The sequence below is a fragment of the Crinia signifera genome, chromosome 9 (assembly GCF_055691185.1).
Source record: "Crinia signifera chromosome 9, ASM5569118v1, whole genome shotgun sequence".
NCBI lineage: Eukaryota > Metazoa > Chordata > Amphibia > Anura > Myobatrachidae > Crinia > Crinia signifera.
Window position 1 is genome coordinate 74552621 of NC_139225.1, and position 20896 is coordinate 74573516.

The window sequence follows — 20896 nt, forward strand, 5'->3', positions numbered from 1 at the left end:
ACACACTAACAAACTTTGGGACGCCTAAAATTGATGTATTATGTAAAATAATTGTAAAACCTTTCACTTCACATACAAGACCACTTACAATTGAATAAACCATGATATAGTATCTCAGCAAAATTGACACAGTGCTTAATTAGCAAGCTGTAGAATCATATTTTTTTGGTACTTATGTATTATCTGGACTCCCATGTTAAATGCACCCCATTTTTTCATACCCCTACTATCCAACTACGCAAGGAGTTGATTTTATATAGTGTGGCGAGCGCAGCGAGGGGACACTGTCTCATAAGAAAACCGGGAGCCCAGATATTACATAAGTACCATTTTTTTTTTTATTTCACATGACGAATTGTTTTGTGCTGATCGCTGGTAAGAATTCCTGAATTCGCTTCCAAAATGTAAGAAAATAAAAAGTGAAAAACTTCATAGTAACTGTAAACAAGCCCTTAATATAACTTACTAAAATGAACCCAGTTATAATAGAATAAGATATTCTCTGTTGTCTGAGATTATATATATATATATATATATATCTCTTATATATTTAGCCAGATCCGTCACTCAAAGCAGTGTGGCAAACGGTGGGCGGGGTTACACGGGTGATTGACAGGCCCGTCCACCGTCAGCCACACTGCAAAACCTGGCCACTTCCGTAATACACACCACCCCCCTTGGCCTCTGTTCTCCACACAATCCGCCCCCTCCTCGGCCACTAACCCCGCCCCACGGCTACACACCGCGCCCCCCCCCCCCCACACACACACACACACACATCATCCGGCCGGCACACAACCTCACACACTACCCCAGGGTTGCATACCCTGTACCTATTGTACCGGTTTTCTAGCCTTCAGGCTTCAGCTGCAGCGTGTCGCCTCCTTCCATTTCCTGCACTTCTCTGTCTCAGCCGAGGAGGCTAGGGGGACTCTTGGAGTTGTAGTTTCAGACTGCCGGCTATTCCCCAGGGAGCCTGAAGGGGAGCCGCCGAACCAGACTACAACTCCCAAGGTGCACCAAGGGAGGACACGGTCTCCTCCTGCTCGGGGATAGACGGGAGAAGAACTTCACTTATGCATGCTGTTTGTCAGTCAGAGACCTGATCGATGCGCAGCGCAGCAGGAGAGGACCAGCGGGGCAGGTAAATTATTATGTTCAACTCACACACGGTGGGTATTGAAACTATCGGCAAGACCACGCCCCTTTTCCCGAAGCCACGCCCCTCCCGGATTTTTTTTTTATTTTTTTTTTTTTTTTTTTTTTTTTGTACCGAATTCTGACCCTCACATGTTGGAGGGTATGGGGTTGCCGACCCTCCCGCATTTAGCGGGAGTATCCCGCTTTTTGATCCCTTCTCCCGGTCTCCCGGGAATCTATGGGATCCTCCCGGCTTTTAGGCTGCCTGTCAAAAAAAAAAAACCCCAGTGACTGCGCATGCGCAAGTTACAAAGCGCAGGGGCTGACGGTGACCTCGCGGCTTTCCTATTACATGCCGGCTGGGGTTCTGTACTACCGGACGTGGTCAGGTCACCGTCATAGCCCTGGCAGCGGCAGCACAGTGACAGCATGGGGCAGACACGGGAGCAGCAGAGGGCAGCGCCGCAGAGTACATGGTAAGCTAGCGGCAGGCTTCCCTCCTGCTTCTCTCCCTCTGCTCCCCGCTGTTTTCTTTAATAGGGCTCGGGCTCAGGCTGTCTCTTCTCCCCCCCTTCGCTACAGACCCCCACGCTGCCGCTGCAGCTTCATAAAAATTGCTCCCCTCCCCAGTCCCCACTACCTTATAACATATAAGGTGCAGGAGGAGAGGAACATTTCTTTTTATAAAGCAGCAGCGTCGTGGAGGGAGGGAGGGAAGAAGGAAAGATTTTCAAATTTGCAAAATGTACCTATAATGTACACTCTGAAATGTACTTTGCATAGCTCCGCCCATGGCCCGCCCCATTTACATGCCGTAAATGAGGCGGGACCATGGGCGGAGCTATCCAAATTACGTTTGAGAGCTCCCACGCCCCCTATTTCCTCTAACAAGCTGCTCTCTCCCGCAAAGCCCAGCTCAAAAGTCGGCAAGTATGCACTACCCACCCCCTCCAAGCCCAACACCCCCCCTATGGCCGCCCATACACGGCCAGCTCCAAGGCTACACACCGTGCTCCCCCCCACCATACACTGATGCCACCCCCCCCCCCCCGCTACACACCGCGCGCCCCTTCGCCCTCACTCTCATAACAGATGTAGTTGCTAACAAGCAACACTCCCCCTCTCAGCACAAACACCGCCACCATACCCCCCACCCCACCGAAGCACAGCACGCCCACACCCGCACCCCCTTCACCAATAAGCCTGCATCTCCCTCGGCCCGTCCTCACCACCCCTTCCAGCACTACACGCCCTGATACTAGCTGCCCCCCCCCCCTGCCCTCACTGTCGGAGATCCCGTCCCCCACACCCGCCAGCATCACTCAGACGCACAGCCTTGCTGTGCGCCCGCCGCTGGCACCTTCTTTACCCAGCCAGCCAACCAGTGCCTTCGCTCTGTCGGAGGAGCCGTCCCCCCACACCCGCCCGCATCTGTCACAGACACACAGCTCATTGCCGTGCGCACGCCACAAGACCCGCCCCTGCCCACCCACTACCGTCTCCACATACCCGGCAAATCAAGACATTGCCATGCGCCAGCCGCTGCCCGTACACTGCCATGCTCCAGAGGAAGACCCGTCTCCCAACACCCACCAGGATCTACAGAGCCGCACACGTATGGCACCCACCACCCCATACCACTACACTACCAACGCCTCTCTATCTATGGGGTGCCGGTCAGCCCCACCCTCCATAACCTGATCACGCTGCACTCTCACTAACCATGTACTACTTGGGTAGGCTTATGGCACCCAGCACCCCATACCACTACACCACCAACGCCTTTTCTAACACAACCTCCCTTAAACATTTCATCGCACACTATATTGTGTGCGTTTTGCCACACACACACACACACTTATGCCTCCAATACTCACAACTACTCACACACCCCTCCATGCCTCCTATATTCACAACTATACACACACCCATCCGTGCCAACAATACTCAAAACTACACACACACACATATCAATACACATGCACCTCACACTACTTCAACTAACACATCCCCACATCTATTTACACTCTCCACCCCGTGCTGCCACCAATCTTCACTCTCCAACACCATATGTAAGTACCACCCAGCAGCCCATACCACTACACATCCCCACATCTATTTACACTCTCTACGCCGTGCTGCCACCAATCTTCACTCTCCAACACACTCACAACTACACACATATACACCCCCATCAATGCCTCCAATACTCCCAACTACACACACACCCATTCATGCCTCCAATACTCACAACTACACACACCCATCAATGCCTCCAATACTCACAACTACACACACACCCATTCATGCCTCCAATACTCCCAACTACACACACACCCATAACCATACATGCCTCCAAAACTACCAACTACATACACACACACACACACATCTATGCCTCTAATACTCCCACCTACATCACACACCCTTCACACTACCTACCCTATATCTCTATTAACTCCAGCACCCTACACCACTCACTAAACCTCACATTTTACACTCACATCTGCAATACGCATGCACCTCGCACTACTGCACCTAACACATCCCCACATCTATTTACACTCTCCACAACCTGCTGCCACCAAACTTTACTGTCCAACACCATATGTAAGTACCACCCACCACCCCATACCACTACACCACCAACGCCTTTTCAAACACAGCTCTGCTCCCTTAAACATTTCATTGCACACTATTTAGTGTGCGTTTAGCCACACACTGACTTATGCCTCCAATACTCACAACTACACACACACATCCATGCCTCCAATACACACACCCATCCATGTCTCCAATGCTCACAACTATACACACACACACACAGCCATGCCTCTAATACAAACAAATACACACACACACACCCCCATCCATCCATGCCTCAAAAATACACACACCCATCCATGCCTCCATTACTCACAACTACTCACACACCCCTCCGTGCCTCCTATACTCACAACTACACACACACACACATCCGTACCTTATATGCACTTTCATTAAAAAACATTTATGCTCTCAAATGCACTGTAAGCACATTATTCAGCAAATTACACTACATTTCACACTCACATATATTCCTACTTCTAATGGGGCAAAGCCCCTCACGACGGTGTGAAGAGCGCCCGGAGGGCGCGATGAATCACCTAGTATATATATATATATATATATATATATATATATATATATATATATATATATATATATATATATATATATATATATATATATATATATATATATATATATATATATATATATATATATATATATATATATATATATATATATATATATATATATATATATATATATATATATATATATATATATATATATATATATATATATACTAGGTGATTCATCGCGCCCTCCGGGCGCTCTTCACACCGTCGTGAGGGGCTTTGCCCCATTAGAAGTAGGAATATATGTGAGTGTGAAATGTAGTGTAATTTGCTGAATAATGTGCTTACAGTGCATTTGAGAGCATAAATGTTTTTTAATGAAAGTGCATATAAGGTACGGATGTGTGTGTGTGTGTAGTTGTGAGTATAGGAGGCACGGAGGGGTGTGTGAGTAGTTGTGAGTAATGGAGGCATGGATGGGTGTGTGTATTTTTGAGGCATGGATGGATGGGGGTGTGTGTGTGTGTATTTGTTTGTATTAGAGGCATGGCTGTGTGTGTGTGTGTGTATAGTTGTGAGCATTGGAGACATGGATGGGTGTGTGTATTGGAGGCATGGATGTGTGTGTGTAGTTGTGAGTATTGGAGGCATAAGTCAGTGTGTGGCTAAACGCACACTAAATAGTGTGCAATGAAATGTTTAAGGGAGCAGAGCTGTGTTTGAAAAGGCGTTGGTGGTGTAGTGGTATGGGGTGGTGGGTGGTACTTACATATGGTGTTGGACAGTGAAGTTTGGTGGCAGCAGGTTGTGGAGAGTGTAAATAGATGTGGGGATGTGTTAGGTGCAGTAGTGCGAGGTGCATGCGTATTGCAGATGTGAGTGTAAAATGTGAGGTTTAGTGAGTGGTGTAGGGTGCTGGAGTTAATAGAGATATAGGGTAGGTAGTGTGAAGGGTGTGTGATGTAGGTGGGAGTATTAGAGGCATAGATGTGTGTGTGTGTGTGTGTATGTAGTTGGTAGTTTTGGAGGCATGTATGGTTATGGGTGTGTGTGTAGTTGGGAGTATTGGAGGCATGAATGGGTGTGTGTGTAGTTGTGAGTATTGGAGGCATTGATGGGTGTGTGTAGTTGTGAGTATTGGAGGCATGAATGGGTGTGTGTGTAGTTGGGAGTATTGGAGGCATTGATGGGGGTGTATATGTGTGTAGTTGTGAGTGTGTTGGAGAGTGAAGATTGGTGGCAGCACGGCGTAGAGAGTGTAAATAGATGTGGGGATGTGTAGTGGTATGGGCTGCTGGGTGGTACTTACATATGGTGTTGGAGAGTGAAGATTGGTGGCAGCACGGGGTGGAGAGTGTAAATAGATGTGGGGATGTGTTAGTTGAAGTAGTGTGAGGTGCATGTGTATTGATATGTGTGTGTGTGTGTGTGTGTAGTTTTGAGTATTGTTGGCACGGATGGGTGTGTGTATAGTTGTGAATATAGGAGGCATGGAGGGGTGTGTGAGTAGTTGTGAGTATTGGAGGCATAAGTGTGTGTGTGTGTGTGGCAAAACGCACACAATATAGTGTGCGATGAAATGTTTAAGGGAGGTTGTGTTAGAAAAGGCGTTGGTGGTGTAGTGGTATGGGGTGCTGGGTGCCATAAGCCTACCCAAGTAGTACATGGTTAGTGAGAGTGCAGCGTGATCAGGTTATGGAGGGTGGGGCTGACCGGCACCCCATAGATAGAGAGGCGTTGGTAGTGTAGTGGTATGGGGTGGTGGGTGCCATACGTGTGCGGCTCTGTAGATCCTGGTGGGTGTTGGGAGACGGGTCTTCCTCTGGAGCATGGCAGTGTACGGGCAGCGGCTGGCGCATGGCAATGTCTTGATTTGCCGGGTATGTGGAGACGGTAGTGGGTGGGCAGGGGCGGGTCTTGTGGCGTGCGCACGGCAATGAGCTGTGTGTCTGTGACAGATGCGGGCGGGTGTGGGGGGACGGCTCCTCCGACAGAGCGAAGGCACTGGTTGGCTGGCTGGGTAAAGAAGGTGCCAGCGGCGGGCGCACGGCAAGGCTGTGCGTCTGAGTGATGCTGGCGGGTGTGGGGGACGGGATCTCCGACAGTGAGGGCAGGGGGGGGGGCAGCTAGTATCAGGGCGTGTAGTGCTGGAAGGGGTGGTGAGGACGGGCCGAGGGAGATGCAGGCTTATTGGTGAAGGGGGTGCGGGTGTGGGCGTGCTGTGCTTCGGTGGGGTGGGGGGTATGGTGGCGGTGTTTGTGCTGAGAGGGGGAGTGTTGCTTGTTAGCAACTACATCTGTTATGAGAGTGAGGGCGAAGGGGCGCGCGGTGTGTAGCGGGGGGGGGGGGGTGGCATCAGTGTATGGTGGGGGGGAGCACGGTGTGTAGCCTTGGAGCTGGCCGTGTATGGGCGGCCATAGGGGGGGTGTTGGGCTTGGAGGGGGTGGGTAGTGCATACTTGCCGACTTTTGAGCTGGGCTTTGCGGGAGAGAGCAGCTTGTTAGAGGAAATAGGGGGCGTGGGAGCTCTCAAACGTAATTTGGATAGCTCCGCCCATGGTCCCGCCTCATTTACGGCATGTAAATGGGGCGGGCCATGGGCGGAGCTATGCAAAGTACATTTCAGAGTGTACATTATAGGTACATTTTGCAAATTTGAAAATCTTTCCTTCTTCCCTCCCTCCCTCCACGACGCTGCTGCTTTATAAAAAGAAATGTTCCTCTCCTCCTGCACCTTATATGTTATAAGGTAGTGGGGACTGGGGAGGGGAGCAATTTTTATGAAGCTGCAGCGGCAGCGTGGGGGTCTGTAGCGAAGGGGGGGAGAAGAGACAGCCTGAGCCCGAGCCCTATTAAAGAAAACAGCGGGGAGCAGAGGGAGAGAAGCAGGAGGGAAGCCTGCCGCTAGCTTACCATGTACTCTGCGGCGCTGCCCTCTGCTGCTCCCGTGTCTGCCCCATGCTGTCACTGTGCTGCCGCTGCCAGGGCTATGACGGTGACCTGACCACGTCCGGTAGTACAGAACCCCAGCCGGCATGTAATAGGAAAGCCGCGAGGTCACCGTCAGCCCCTGCGCTTTGTAACTTGCGCATGCGCAGTCACTGGGGTTTTTTTTTTTTGACAGGCAGCCTAAAAGCCGGGAGGATCCCATAGATTCCCGGGAGACCGGGAGAAGGGATCAAAAAGTGGGATACTCCCGCTAAATGCGGGAGGGTCGGCAACCCCATACCCTCCAACATGTGAGGGTCAGAATTCGGTACAAAAAAAGAAAAAAAAAAAAAAAAAAAATCCGGGAGGGGCGTGGCTTCGGGAAAAGGGGCGTGGTCTTGCCGATAGTTTCAATACCCACCGTGTGTGAGTTGAACATAATAATTTACCTGCCCCGCTGGTCCTCTCCTGCTGCGCTGCGCATCGATCAGGTCTCTGACTGACAAACAGCATGCATAAGTGAAGTTCTTCTCCCGTCTATCCCCGAGCAGGAGGAGACCGTGTCCTCCCTTGGTGCACCTTGGGAGTTGTAGTCTGGTTCGGCGGCTCCCCTTCAGGCTCCCTGGGGAATAGCCGGCAGTCTGAAACTACAACTCCAAGAGTCCCCCTAGCCTCCTCGGCTGAGACAGAGAAGTGCAGGAAATGGAAGGAGGCGACACGCTGCAGCTGAAGCCTGAAGGCTAGAAAACCGGTACAATAGGTACAGGGTATGCAACCCTGGGGTAGTGTGTGAGGTTGTGTGCCGGCCGGATGATGTGTGTGTGTGTGTGTGGGGGGGGGGGGGGGCGCGGTGTGTAGCCGTGGGGCGGGGTTAGTGGCCGAGGAGGGGGCGGATTGTGTGGAGAACAGAGGCCAAGGGGGGTGGTGTGTATTACGGAAGTGGCCAGGTTTTGCAGTGTGGCTGACGGTGGACGGGCCTGTCAATCACCCGTGTAACCCCGCCCACCGTTTGCCACACTGCTTTGAGTGACGGATCTGGCTAAATATATAAGAGATATATATTTTTTTTTTTTTTATTATTATTTATTCTTTATTGCAGGGGAATGCTGAAAAGTCTTGAACACAACAGCCCCAGCAGGAAGACCAGTGCCCCGACTTCCTATCAATTCCTGGCTCATCACAGTTACGGGATACCATCCTCCGGAATGGCTGAGACTGTGTTGATGTACTAAAACACTGCTGTCTGGTTGGGGACGTTACAGTATCTTTATTCAGTGGGTGGATAAAAGAAAAACGGGACCAATATACTTTTTTTTTTTTTTATAAGGACTCTGCATTCTTTATATGCAAGAGGAATTTTTCAGTAACTGGGTGATCTCAGTATGTACTTTTAACATTTTGATATTCTAATTTATTGATTGCCTTGGCAACTTATGGTCTTTGTATATATGCAGCTTAATTGTAATATGATGCTGGAGAAACATGTCTTTGGAATGCCTCTTTCTATTGAAAGTATTTTATTCTGTGTGTAAGGACTCCCATTACGGATCAAGGGTTACTTCCTGTGTTTGTCTATTTAATATTTGCACTGTACAATGATGCTGAGCGTATTGCAACCCTTCCATATAACCGTGGCACCCCTTTAGTTACTGGATTGTGAGTCAGCTGCTTCTAACGTTTTATTTTCATTTATAGAATCTAAAAGTAGGATTATTTTTGAGAAAATCTGTACCAAAGCATTTACTTTTATATGTTTTTTTAACCGAAGGGTCTACTGCAGAATGCTAGAAAACACTGTATTATACCAGTGTTGTCTTGATGCATTTTACTAAATGCACCAATGTTACCTGAAAACAGGGGTCTAATATTTCTGTGGTGCTTACTGTGTATATTTACCAACATTCATGTGCGTGCGTGCGTGACTGGTGTCTGGGCCTGTACAACAGTTGGATGCATTATTTGTTCTTTTATACATATTCTGTAGCAGTTTGGACAGTATTTGTCTTATAATTGATTCACATGGTTATATACAACAGTTAGATCTGGAGAACAAATGAGGAGGTGCAGTTCTCTAAACATGTTTACCATGCATTGCAAACTGCTTGCAAATAGTTTTAGGAACCACATTATTTAGGGAATAAGCAATTGTTCTGTCCACAATAAATCGAGGAACCAATATGAAAATTGGTGCATTGGGAACGCATTCCATTACCCATAGCAGCCAAGAAACATGCCATCCCTTATAAACAGCATTAGAAAAATAGGTTCGTACCCAATTAGTTGCTAATGCCTACAGCACTTTTTTCTGTATATTGTTTTACATAACTTTTTCCCCATTGTGTTTTTTTATTTTTTATTGTTATACAGTCGAAGAATGTCTCAGCTTCCAGAACCTAAAAATAACTTTAATTTATGTTTGCTTACAATATTTATTGCAGACTTGGGAACAATATCTTGAAAAAATGAAAAACTTCAGAAAGTAAATAAAATACAGTTATTTCTTGCAGATTATTCCATGCTATCTTTCTTTATACTTTTAATATTTGACCAAAATATTTTCTGTACCTCAAACTAAAAATCAGTTTATCTTTTACTGTAATAATCTACTTTTCAAAGGCAGTAACCTGTATTAGTTAGTGGAAATAGTTAAAGTACGTTGTGACTGGTGCAAACATTCATGATAATGCTGTCTAACGATTCATTAGAAGCCAAGAAATGAATACTAATTTGGCCAGATGAATATTAACCATGAAGTGCCTCATTGATGTCACTAACACTTGGCAATTAGCCTGCTTTTTCATGAATATTTGTTTGATTTGCAGAGTATCTAGGTAGCAGCTGCTTTAACCATTACATACCATATAATGTTTGAATGTCATTAATGATTGTGTTATGCATTTTGTTCCTAAGCAGGACTGGAACATCAGCAAGCCTTTTTATGTTTTGTACAATGGTTATTTTTATGCTGTTGCAGGGGATTTTTTTAAACTGGCAAACACTAATTTCCATATTGTATTGCTGGATTTTCTGCCTGTCCAATCAATGTGTATAATTTAGAAGTACTATTTTATTTATTGTCTTTTTTTTTTTTTAAGTGCATTTTGTAACTGCTTTTCAATAAATTTTGCTTTGATTTAAACCTTTAACTTCTGAGGATTTTTTTTTCTGTATAGAGAGTGGATGTCCAGAAGGAGGGACAAAGGGAGAACAAAACAGGTTTTTGGGGCACGCTTTATTACAAATGGAAAGGTAAGTATAATGATTAGATTAATAAATAACTTTTAATGGGTTTCACTTAAAATAGGTATGCACGTCAAGTAGGCGGCGTCAAAAATATGAGAATTGCAGACAAATTAATAGTATGTCAATTCTACAAAACAAAATAAATGGTAGAAAATAATATAATTCTTTACTATAATAGTAAGTCACAATCACTGTTGATTGGCGAAGATTTTTTACCTGGGGGACCACCCCCAATTTAGTTGGACGTCTGAAAATTAATTGAGTAAATAACATGTAATACAGTACAATGCAAGTGGGTATTTCTAATAGACGTAGGTACCTGCTACTGGTTTTAAGGGGTAGCGGGAGAGAGAAGAATAGAACAATGGTCTTTCCTGAGGTACCTGATGTTGTGCGGTCACCTGTTACTGATACGACACCAGATATTCCCCATCAGTCCCCCAATGAGTACTGATCTGGCCTATGACTGTTTAGCTGCTGAGATCAGACGAGATCAGGCGGCTCAGTGATGTATGGTCGTATACTCTATCTGGCGGAACAACACAGGGATGACATGTTGGACCGACAGTCAGTTCTGCTTTCCAGGGACAGCAAAAGACCACAGCCTGTTACATGAAGTATTGCAGGATGGGTCTAGTCTGACTGTGGATGAGAGAGTGATGAGTGGAAGAGGTGACAGATACTGAGATTATTGCAATAACCAGGTCCTTCTGCTATCCTCCATCATATAATAATATCAGAAGGGGGTTGAGAGTGATGACCTGGTAGTGCTCAACTCAAGAAATAGAGGACCGAAAAGTTGGTATGGAGAAAGGTAAGCGATGTGGGCCTTTGGTGGAGGGATGAATGTGCCCCCCCTATTCGATAGGTCTAACTGGTGACATGAAGGGATTACATGAACACCAGAGTAGATTTGGGGGTTGTGTGGTACATTTCTGTGTTAGGTCAGTCACAGAGGGACAGTAAAATAAGTCCAAGTCCCAGAGCAAGTGCACTGATGGTCACAGAGATATGGTGACAAATACCACAGAAAATGGTTATAGAGTAAATTATATAACAGAGATACGGTGACAAGTACCACAAAAAATGGCTTTTAGAGTAAATCTATAACCAATATAACCAAAGTTATCCTGTGCATTTAAAGTTTCCTGCGTGGGATACTCAGTTCAAGTACCAAGCGGAGTAATTCCTGCTGTACTGGTAATTACTAGATAAAGGAAGCATACATTGAAGACGGTGATATACTTAGAAATATTAGGCACAAATGCGTCAAAAGCTGCAATGCAGGTGGACTTAGAAATGTCCTATGAGATTTGAAAACATAAACATGGATGTTATTCTGCTGGTAAGTAAACGTTTAAGTGGGTACACAGATGAGGGAACTGAGAAAGGTTTCCCTATTGTCGTGTTCTGTTCACAACCTTGATTTCACTCAGCCAGTTAAACCATGGTGAAGTATGCATACAGGTGAGGGAACTGCAAAAGGTGTCCCTTTTATCGTATGCCGTTTAATCCCAATAATATAATATAGACCCCAACTTTAGTAGCATACTGGTATTTGTCACAGATAACAGCGTTGGTGATACTGAGATAGTATTAATGTCTGCGATAACGTTAAGTACAGGTACTGGAAAACAGTGGTGTATTGATAACACCAGCGCAGCATAACGTGAGAAGGAGGTTACTGCACAGGGGGAATACCCTGTGTGGTGACTGGAGTGGGTGTGAACGCGGGGTACCTGGCGGGTCCAAGCCCGCTGGTGCTAGTCCGGTCTGCTCGCTGATTTCCGTCTGCGGAAGGGTTTCACTCAGGGCAGGCGGGGAGGCGTCGTTCAGGCGCTGTGGAAGCTGAACAGCTGCCGTCGGATGATCCGTCTGTGGCGTCTATGGAGGACGGAGGTCCACACTGAGAAGTGACGTCAGGGGGTGGTCCCGAGGTTTACGTCTCTGACACGTGTTTCGCCGGGGAGGCTTGATCACAGTGACGCGCTGATCAGGGATTCCCCGGCACGTCTTATACGTGGGGCAGCCAGTGAGAGGAATCGGCTGGGTGACTGACAGTCTGGTGGACGAGTGGAGGCAAGGTTGGCTGGTGAGAAGGCTCAATGGCCGGTAACGAATAAAACAATAGCTGCGAGTGGGTGTGCGCATACATAGCGCTGTTGGAGATTAGTGGGTTGTAGTATGATTAGGAGGCTAAATTGAGTTGTGCCGTGAGTGAAATGGCAACAGAGGGGGTAGATCCCCTTCTACAATCTGATGAAGGTACTAGGATAAAGACAAAACATCGTGAAGTACTAAAATGAAAAAAGGATAAACATCGGAGAGATAAAATTTGGAGAGATAAAGGGAGGTGAATGGTAGGGACATGATGGGAGTGATGAAAATAATAAAGATAAAAATGAAAATGGTTAGGACCTGCAGTATGAAGAGAGGATAAAAATGGGAGAGATGAAACTTGGAGAGATAAAGAGAGGTGAATGGTAGGGACACGGTGGGAGTGACGAAAATAAAGATAAAAAAAGATAAAAATGATGAAAATAAAGATGAAAATGAGAATGGTTAGGACCTGCAGTATGCGCGGGACATACATGTTGTGCCCGAGTCAAACTACCTGTCATGCTGAAAATAGAACCTAAGTAGACCCCGTGAAGCCTAAAGTGCAGGAGCATTAGGTATTGTAAAAACCTTATGAAAAACATTGAAAGCATTACAGTAGATAATTGTTAGTAATGTGAATAAGCAAGAGAAGATGATAAGGTAGAAGAAATGAGGTATAATCATGTATCCATGATGATAAGAAGATGGGGATTTTTTTTTTCTCCCTTGTCCAACTTCATTCGTGCTTTTTCTGTTTAGGACTGTAACTACACAAATCCTATCCGCTTATTTTTCTCAGAAGACTTTGCACCATTGTTTATTTATAGCTCCTGCCGTTACTTAAAATCCGGTATATTTATTCATTACCAGTTTGTTATATAGCGCACACATATGCCGCAGCGCTTTACAGAGAATATTTTAACATTTGAACAGTCCCTGCCCGAGTGCAACTTACAATCTATGGTACTTGTGAGTTATCTGGGCTGCCGATTTTTTGATTGTATGCCTTAAGTTAAGGCATACAATCAGATGCGATGCGATATCGCATCGCATGCGACCATCGGATGCGATGACCCGATTTTTCCATAGGAATCAATGTTAAAATGGACTGAGTCCATTTTAACATGGAATTCAATGGGAAAAAGGGGTCCTTTTCATACCCCTACTATCCAAGTGGGCATGGAGTTGGATATAAACCTGTGGCGAGCGTAGCGAGGCGAGCGAACAGTATTCTGTGTCCCCTCGCGGGGCTCGCCACGCTTCGGGCTCGGTGGCTCGCTACGCTCGCCACAGGTTTATATCCAACTCCATGCCCACTTGGATAGTAGGGGTATGAAAAGGACCCCTTTTTCCCATTGAATTCCATGTTAAAATGGACTCAGTCCATTTTAACATTGATTCCTATGGAAAAATCGGGTCATCGCATCGCGATGTGCCCGATCCGACCCGATTTAGAAATCGGCAGCCCGGATAACTCACAAGTACCCAATCTATATTCCCTACCACATATACACACACAGACATTATGGGTTTAATTTGTTGGGAGCCAATTAACCTACCAATATATTTTTGGATAGTGGGAGGAAACTGGAGTAAACCCACGCAAGTACGAGGAGAATATACAAACTCTGCACAGTTAGGGCCATGGTGAGAATTGAGCCCATGACCTCAGTGCTGTAAGGCAGTACTGCTAACCGTTACACCATCCATACTGCCCCATCCAACTAAAACTCTGTTGTTTAATTGAAAACGCACAAGAATAAACTAAATGTATATACTGTATATAGATCCAGAATCCACTCTTTAAAAAAATAAAAATAATTTTAATTAAAATAATCAAGAGTCTACACATAGGTTTTCATAATAATCTTGAGTTACAGTTGGAAAACTGAACAACCGACCATCAAGGAACGCAATTACTTTAAAAGTTCTAGACCTGGGGTTCCCAAACATTTTTGAATCATGGCACCCTAGAGTATAACAATTTTTTTTGTGGCACCCCTCGACCAAAAGTTTCTTTTTGATACATTTTGAAAATAACATTAAGTAAATAGTGTTTATGCTTTCTTATGGGTCAGTTATGTGGTAAGGGACAGGATTGGTTTTGTCTATTACATTGACCATAAATAATTGAATTTAGTCCTGGACAACCATCCCAGGGCACCCCTACAAGTGTCCCAAGGCATGACCAGGGTTGACCACTGCTGTGAACTGGGTCCCGTTCACTCTATGGAGGAGGCAGCGCTTGGAGACAATGTCAGTTCCAAGCGCTGGCGGCTTCCCTGGCCCCCATGTGACGTCAGCGACACAGGCAATAGGCTGGGTCACTGCTGGAGCATTCAGACCACAAATGCTGGGTGAAGGCCAGTGGTGTGGTTTCTCCTTATAGCACTCTGCTTGCTAAGCTCCTTAAGGCCCCCATACACTATGCGATTTTCGGCCGATTTCACCCGATGTCGGCACTTTGGGCCGATAAATCGGGTGAAATCGGCCAAAATCGCATGTGTTTGACATCTGATCTGATCTGATGCGCGGTCCCGTGCGCATCGGATCTGATCAGGTGGTCGGACCTGCCGAACATAAGATATATCGGCATCTGACCCATCATGGGCACATCGTGGGTGCTTTTGCACCCATGATGTATCAGATCCGATATATCTTTATGTTTTGGACCCAAGCTCCCGCCCCCCGCAGTACGCAAACATTACCGGAAGCCGGCGCAGCGTCGTGTCCGGCTGTCAGTGAAATAACTGATCACCCACCAGCCTTACCGGCGCCGCTCCCTCCGCTGTGCACCTGTCACTGCCGCGTCCTCCGCTCCTGCACGCACTGACAGCGGCTGTATACTTTGCCAGTGCTGCCGCCTCCCTGGGTCACCCACTCAGCTCCTCACATCGCTCCGGCCGCAACAGACAGACCCCTAGATCCACACAGGTCTCTCTCTCTCTCTCCCCTCTTTTTTTTGGAATAAATATATATTTATAGACTACACAGTAACCATGTGCATGGTCCTTGTGACATTTTGCATAGGGCTCCGTGCCCTGTGTAGTTCAATTTATGAGCTTTCCAGGCTTAGCGGGTAGTATATAACTCGGAGGGTAGCAGTTTTGTATGTGGCCAACACTTTGGTTGTCTCACTCTGCTCTATCGCTGATTTTTTTATTATAGATTCAGCGTTTGGTACTCTGTCCAATGAATTGGATGGTGTGTGCGCACCACTAGCAATTTTATTTATGCAATGGATTTTAGCTGTTCATGCACATACTGTTTTACTCTGCACCTTTGTTAATAAATTTCAAGTAAGGTGACACATGGATCGTAGATATGAAAGGATAGTTGCACTCCGTATCATATGAAATGTGGCTTTCTGTTTGTTTATTTTTCATTCAACACATGATTCAGAGGCTACCAGTTTTGCATGTGAGCAGCACTTTGGTTGTCTCACTCTGCTATATCGCTGATTTTTACGATTATAGAGTCGTCAATTGGCACATCTGTCCGTACAGCTAGCAGTTTCATTTACAAAGGCTAGCGGTCAGTTCATATATGCAATGTCTTATATAGCGCAGCAGATTCCGTTAGTGTCTTATATAGCGCAGCAGATTCCGTTCTAGTGTCTTATATAGCGCAGCAGATTCCGTTATAGTGTCTTATATAGCGCAGCAGATTCCGTTATAGTGTCTTATATAGCGCAGCAGATTCCGTTTCAGTGTCTTATATAGCGCAGCAGATTCCGTTTCAGTGTCTTATACAGTGCAGCAGATTCCGTTAGTGTCTTATATAGCGCAGCAGATTCCGTTATATACCAGTGTTCGCGAAAACCACCCAAAAAAGTGGGTCCCGGGGACCCTTCACTTCTAAAAATTGGGGTCCTGCCTGACCTTTTCTGGGTCCCAACGGAATAAAGCCTCCTCTCCCCTTCTCCCCAGCATGGCACATGTGGGTCGGGGGGGGGGGGGGGGGAGTATGAATTGGGCCACTCGCCTAAAGATACATATATACTAGAAACTATCTAAACCTCTACACAGGGACAGTGTAGGGCAATTTTTTTTTTTTTTTTGGGGGGGGGGGGGGGGGGGAATGGTGTGGTCACATAGTTGTACCAATTCACATTACAGCACACACCATTATGCCCAGTAGACATTACAGCACACACAGTTATGCCCAGTACACATTATGGCACACACCGTTATGCCCAGTACACATTATAGAACACACCGTTATGCCCAGTACACATTACAGCACACACCATTATGCCCAGTAGACATTACAGCACACACAGTTATGCCCAGTACACATTATAGCACACACCGTTATGCCCAGTACACATTATAGAACACACCGTTATGCCCAGTACACATTATAGAACACACCGTTATGCCCAGTACACATTACAGCACATACCGTTATGCCCAGTACACATTACAGCACACCCCGTAATGCCCAGTACACATTATAGAACACACCGTTATGCCCAGTAAACATTATAGAACACACCGTTATGCCCAGTACACATTACAGCACACACCGTTATGCCCAGTACACATTACAGCACACCCCGTAATGCCCAGTACATATTACAGCACACACCGTTATGCCCAGTACACATTACAGCACACCCCATAATGCCCAGTACATATTACAGCACACACAGTTATGCCCAGTACATATTACAGCACACCATAATGCCCAGTATGTATTATAGTACGCACTGTAATGCCCAGTATATATTATAGCACATAAGTGCTGCTTACCTACAGTACATGTTGTTGCCAGGGGTTATATGCTCCTTGCAGGGGTTACATGCTGGTTGGCGCAGGGGGGGGGGGGGGGGTTATGCTGGTTGCCACAGGGGGGTTATTCTGGTTGCCGTGGGGGTGGGGGGGTTATTCTGGTTACTGGGGGGGGGGGGGGCTGGTAAGGCTGATACACTGGGGAGTGGGCTGTCTGCAAGGCGGGGGACTGGATGTGGGGGGGGGGGGCTGGTAAGGCTGATACACTGGGGAGTGGGCTGTCTGCAAGGCGGGGGACTGGATGTGGCTGGAAGAGCTGAAACGCTGCTCTGATTTGAGCAGCGTGTCAGCTTTTCCAGCCTCATCCAGTCCCCCACTGCGCTGACAGCACGCTCACCTCTTATGCTGAGAGTTGCCATATCACATCCCGTCCCCCGCTCTCAGCAGCAGAATGAATTTACACGGCGGGGGGCGGGGGATGCCACAAACACTGTGACCGTGAACCAGGCTGCCGCTGCTGCTCTGCAGCATTAATGATTGGCAGGGCTTGCACCTGCAGTGATTGGCTGCCGGGCGGCCACTGTGCAGTGATTGGGTCCCGGCGGCCGCTGCACTGGCTTTTACAGCGGCTCACGCCACGGTGGCTCAGCCTCACAGGCGCAGCTCAGCGCGTCCTCGGGGACTCCTTCAGTTTCAAAAACTGAGTCCCCGGTGAGCGTTTAAGGGTAAAATACGCGCTATAGCGCGTATTTGCGAACCCTGTATAATATATATACATATACCGCCATTCTCATTTTCTCAGAACAGTAATACCTGCAAGGTATAGCACTGTTCAGGCCACTCCCTAGAGCCATCCCATCAGATAAATCTCATGGCACATCCAATTTGCGTCAGATAAATCATGTGATTAATCACATGTGATTTATCTGATGCAAATTGGATGTAAAAAATGGCACGTCAAGTGTCAAATTGTATGTAGGCCTCCTGGGAAGCTGCCAGGGAAGTTCAGGGGAAATCAGATGCAATTTTCCAGGTCAGACAAATCTCATAGTGTATGGGGGCCTTTACACACTGAGCAATATATTGCTCAGCAGTATATTGCTCAGTGTCCCATTTTTATCAGCAACTAGAGATGGTCGCTGATAAAATGGAAACTCTAACAGGGAAACTGCTGGTCGGAGTAGCATGCTCCTACAATCAGCTACCACCCCAGGGCTGGTCGCGGGAGTGCGCTCATGGCGACCGTCGCCACGTTTAGCTGCCATATAGGCTAGAATTGCCTCGTGTGTACAGGGCTAAAGATTTACAATAGGACCACAGGCATAGTCCATAGAAGTCCCTATCAGGCTTTTTGTACAGTATTTGTCTTTCTGTTGCAAATAAATGTTTTTTATTTGGGAATAGACTGAGTGCCATGTGGTCCATTTACCTTCTATTGATTGTACAATTGCAACAACTTCACCTACAAGCAGAACCTTACCCTTCATGGTAAGAGTTACAACCCTGTTCGGTACTTGTGTACAATCACGGCTCCCACGATGTCCATCGCATAGGAAAAAATCGCATGGCATGCGATTTTTAACAGAAATGCATCCAAATGCATTGAAATTAGTATCAAACATGTTCAATGGCCCCCAAATGTCATTTTTGAGGCTGTACCACCCCCACTATCAACGCGAACCCGAAGCGTGGTGAGTGCAGCGAGCCCGCGAGGGGCAGCGGTACGCGTCCTACGACCTTTTCATACCCCCACTATCCACGTCGGCGTGGAGTTGAGAATAGAATGTGGCGAGGGCAGCGAGCCGAGCCCGAAGCGTGGCGAGCGGACACGGATACCTTCACAGGTATACGCGTCCCCTCGCGGGCTTCACAGGTGTCAACGTCCCCTCGCTGCGCTCGCCACACTTTCTATTCTCAACTCCACGCCGACGTGGATAGTGGGGGTATGAAAAGGTCGTAGGACGCGTACCGCCGCCCCTCGCGGGCTCGCCACGCTTCGGGTTCGCGTTGATAGTGGGGGTGGTACAGCCTCAAAAATGACATTTGGGGGCCATTAAACATGTTTGATACTAATTTCAATGCATTTGGATGCATTTCTGTTAAAAATCGCATGCGATTTAAAAAAAAAATGCTAACAAATTGCAAAAATCGCATCCCATCGCATGCCACTACATATGGCATGCGATGGTATGCGATGGGAGCCGTGAAAGTACACAAGTACCTCCTGTTCTATACAGTTCAGGGGAAGGCAGAGAATTGTGTAAGCATATGGAATATAGAGGGTAATTCAGACCTGATTGCAAAGCTGCTTTTAACTCTAATGGACAAAACCATGTGCACTGCAGGTGGGGCAGATTAACATGTGCAGATAGTTAAATTTGGGTGGGGTGTGTTTAAAACTGAAATCTAAATTGCAATGTAAGTATAAACCGGCCAGTATTTACCCTGCACAGAAACAAAATAACTCTCCTAAATCTAAAGCCCCATACACACTTGCCGATGCCAGCGGTGGAAGAGGGGGATATGGGGAGCGATGGCCATGGTTAACTAGGACCTCCCTCTTAACTAGATGTTCAGACGAGGGAGAGGGAGTTAACGATACTGTGTGTACACAATGGGCAAGATAGTAAAAGAGATCGCTCAGGAAGGCCCTTTTGAGTGATCGCTTTTCCTATCTCATCTAGGATCTTGTAGCAGACTTGTACACAACCTGTGCTTCGCTCCTCCATAAGCACTTATCTCCTTTTGTATTCCCACAGTAACAAAAAGGTACAATCCATAACAGACACCCATCCTGAATGAATTCACCTTGCACTTATCCAACTCATTTTTAATGGCAGACAGAATATGATTTCTGATCAAATAAATATTGTTGGATATGGGCATCTCTGCACAAATGCTTGGACTTTACTGAAAAGATAGTCTTACATAAGTGATGATCCAATAAAAAAAAGAATGATGGTACTTGTTTCCTAGCACGGCACCCATCGAATCGCATACCATAAGGCATATGATGCGATGGCAGCCGATGTTATACAATTTTAAAATGTATACCATCGCATTGTATGCCATGGTATGCCATATACAATGGTATACGATTTAAAATTGTATAAGCACCCTAATGGGTGTTTTCAATATTAAATGTGCTCCCTATAAGAAAATTAATTGTATAAGCACCGTAATGGGTGCTTACAATGTTAAAAGCACCCACACTATCAATGCCAAACTGAAGCGTGGCGAGCGCAGCGGTACGCGTACTCCGACCTTTTCATACCCCCACTATCCACGTCGGCGTGGAGTTGATTTTAGATAGTGTGGCGAGCGGACGCAGAATATATGTGAAGTAATCCGCGTCTGCTCGCCACGCTTCGGGCTCGGTGGCTCGCCACACTATATAAAATCAACTCCACGCCGACGTGGATAGTGGGGGTATGTAAAGGTCGGAGGATGCGTACCACTGCCGCCGCTCGCCCGCCTCGGGTTGGCGTTGATAGTGGGGGTGCATTTAACATTGTAAGCACCCATAAGGGTGCTTATACAATTAAAAATCGTATAGGGGCTTATACAATCTAAAATCACATCACATCGCATGCGGGCATATGGCATGCGAGGCGCTGTCATACAACTT

At 46.6% G+C, this 20896-nt stretch overlaps 1 protein-coding gene across 2 annotated transcripts in view; it reads left to right on the top strand.

The window, feature by feature from the left end:
- The window catches only part of ZDHHC15 (zDHHC palmitoyltransferase 15), a 42070-nt gene extending 32367 nt beyond the window's left edge, over nucleotides 1-9703 (top strand). For both annotated transcript variants that reach the window (XM_083159245.1, XM_083159246.1), the window contains exon 12: nucleotides 8292-9703. The gene's annotated coding sequence lies outside the window, so the exon portion shown is untranslated. The remainder of the gene's footprint in view (nucleotides 1-8291) is intronic.
- Nucleotides 9704-20896: the final 11193 nt, after the last annotated feature.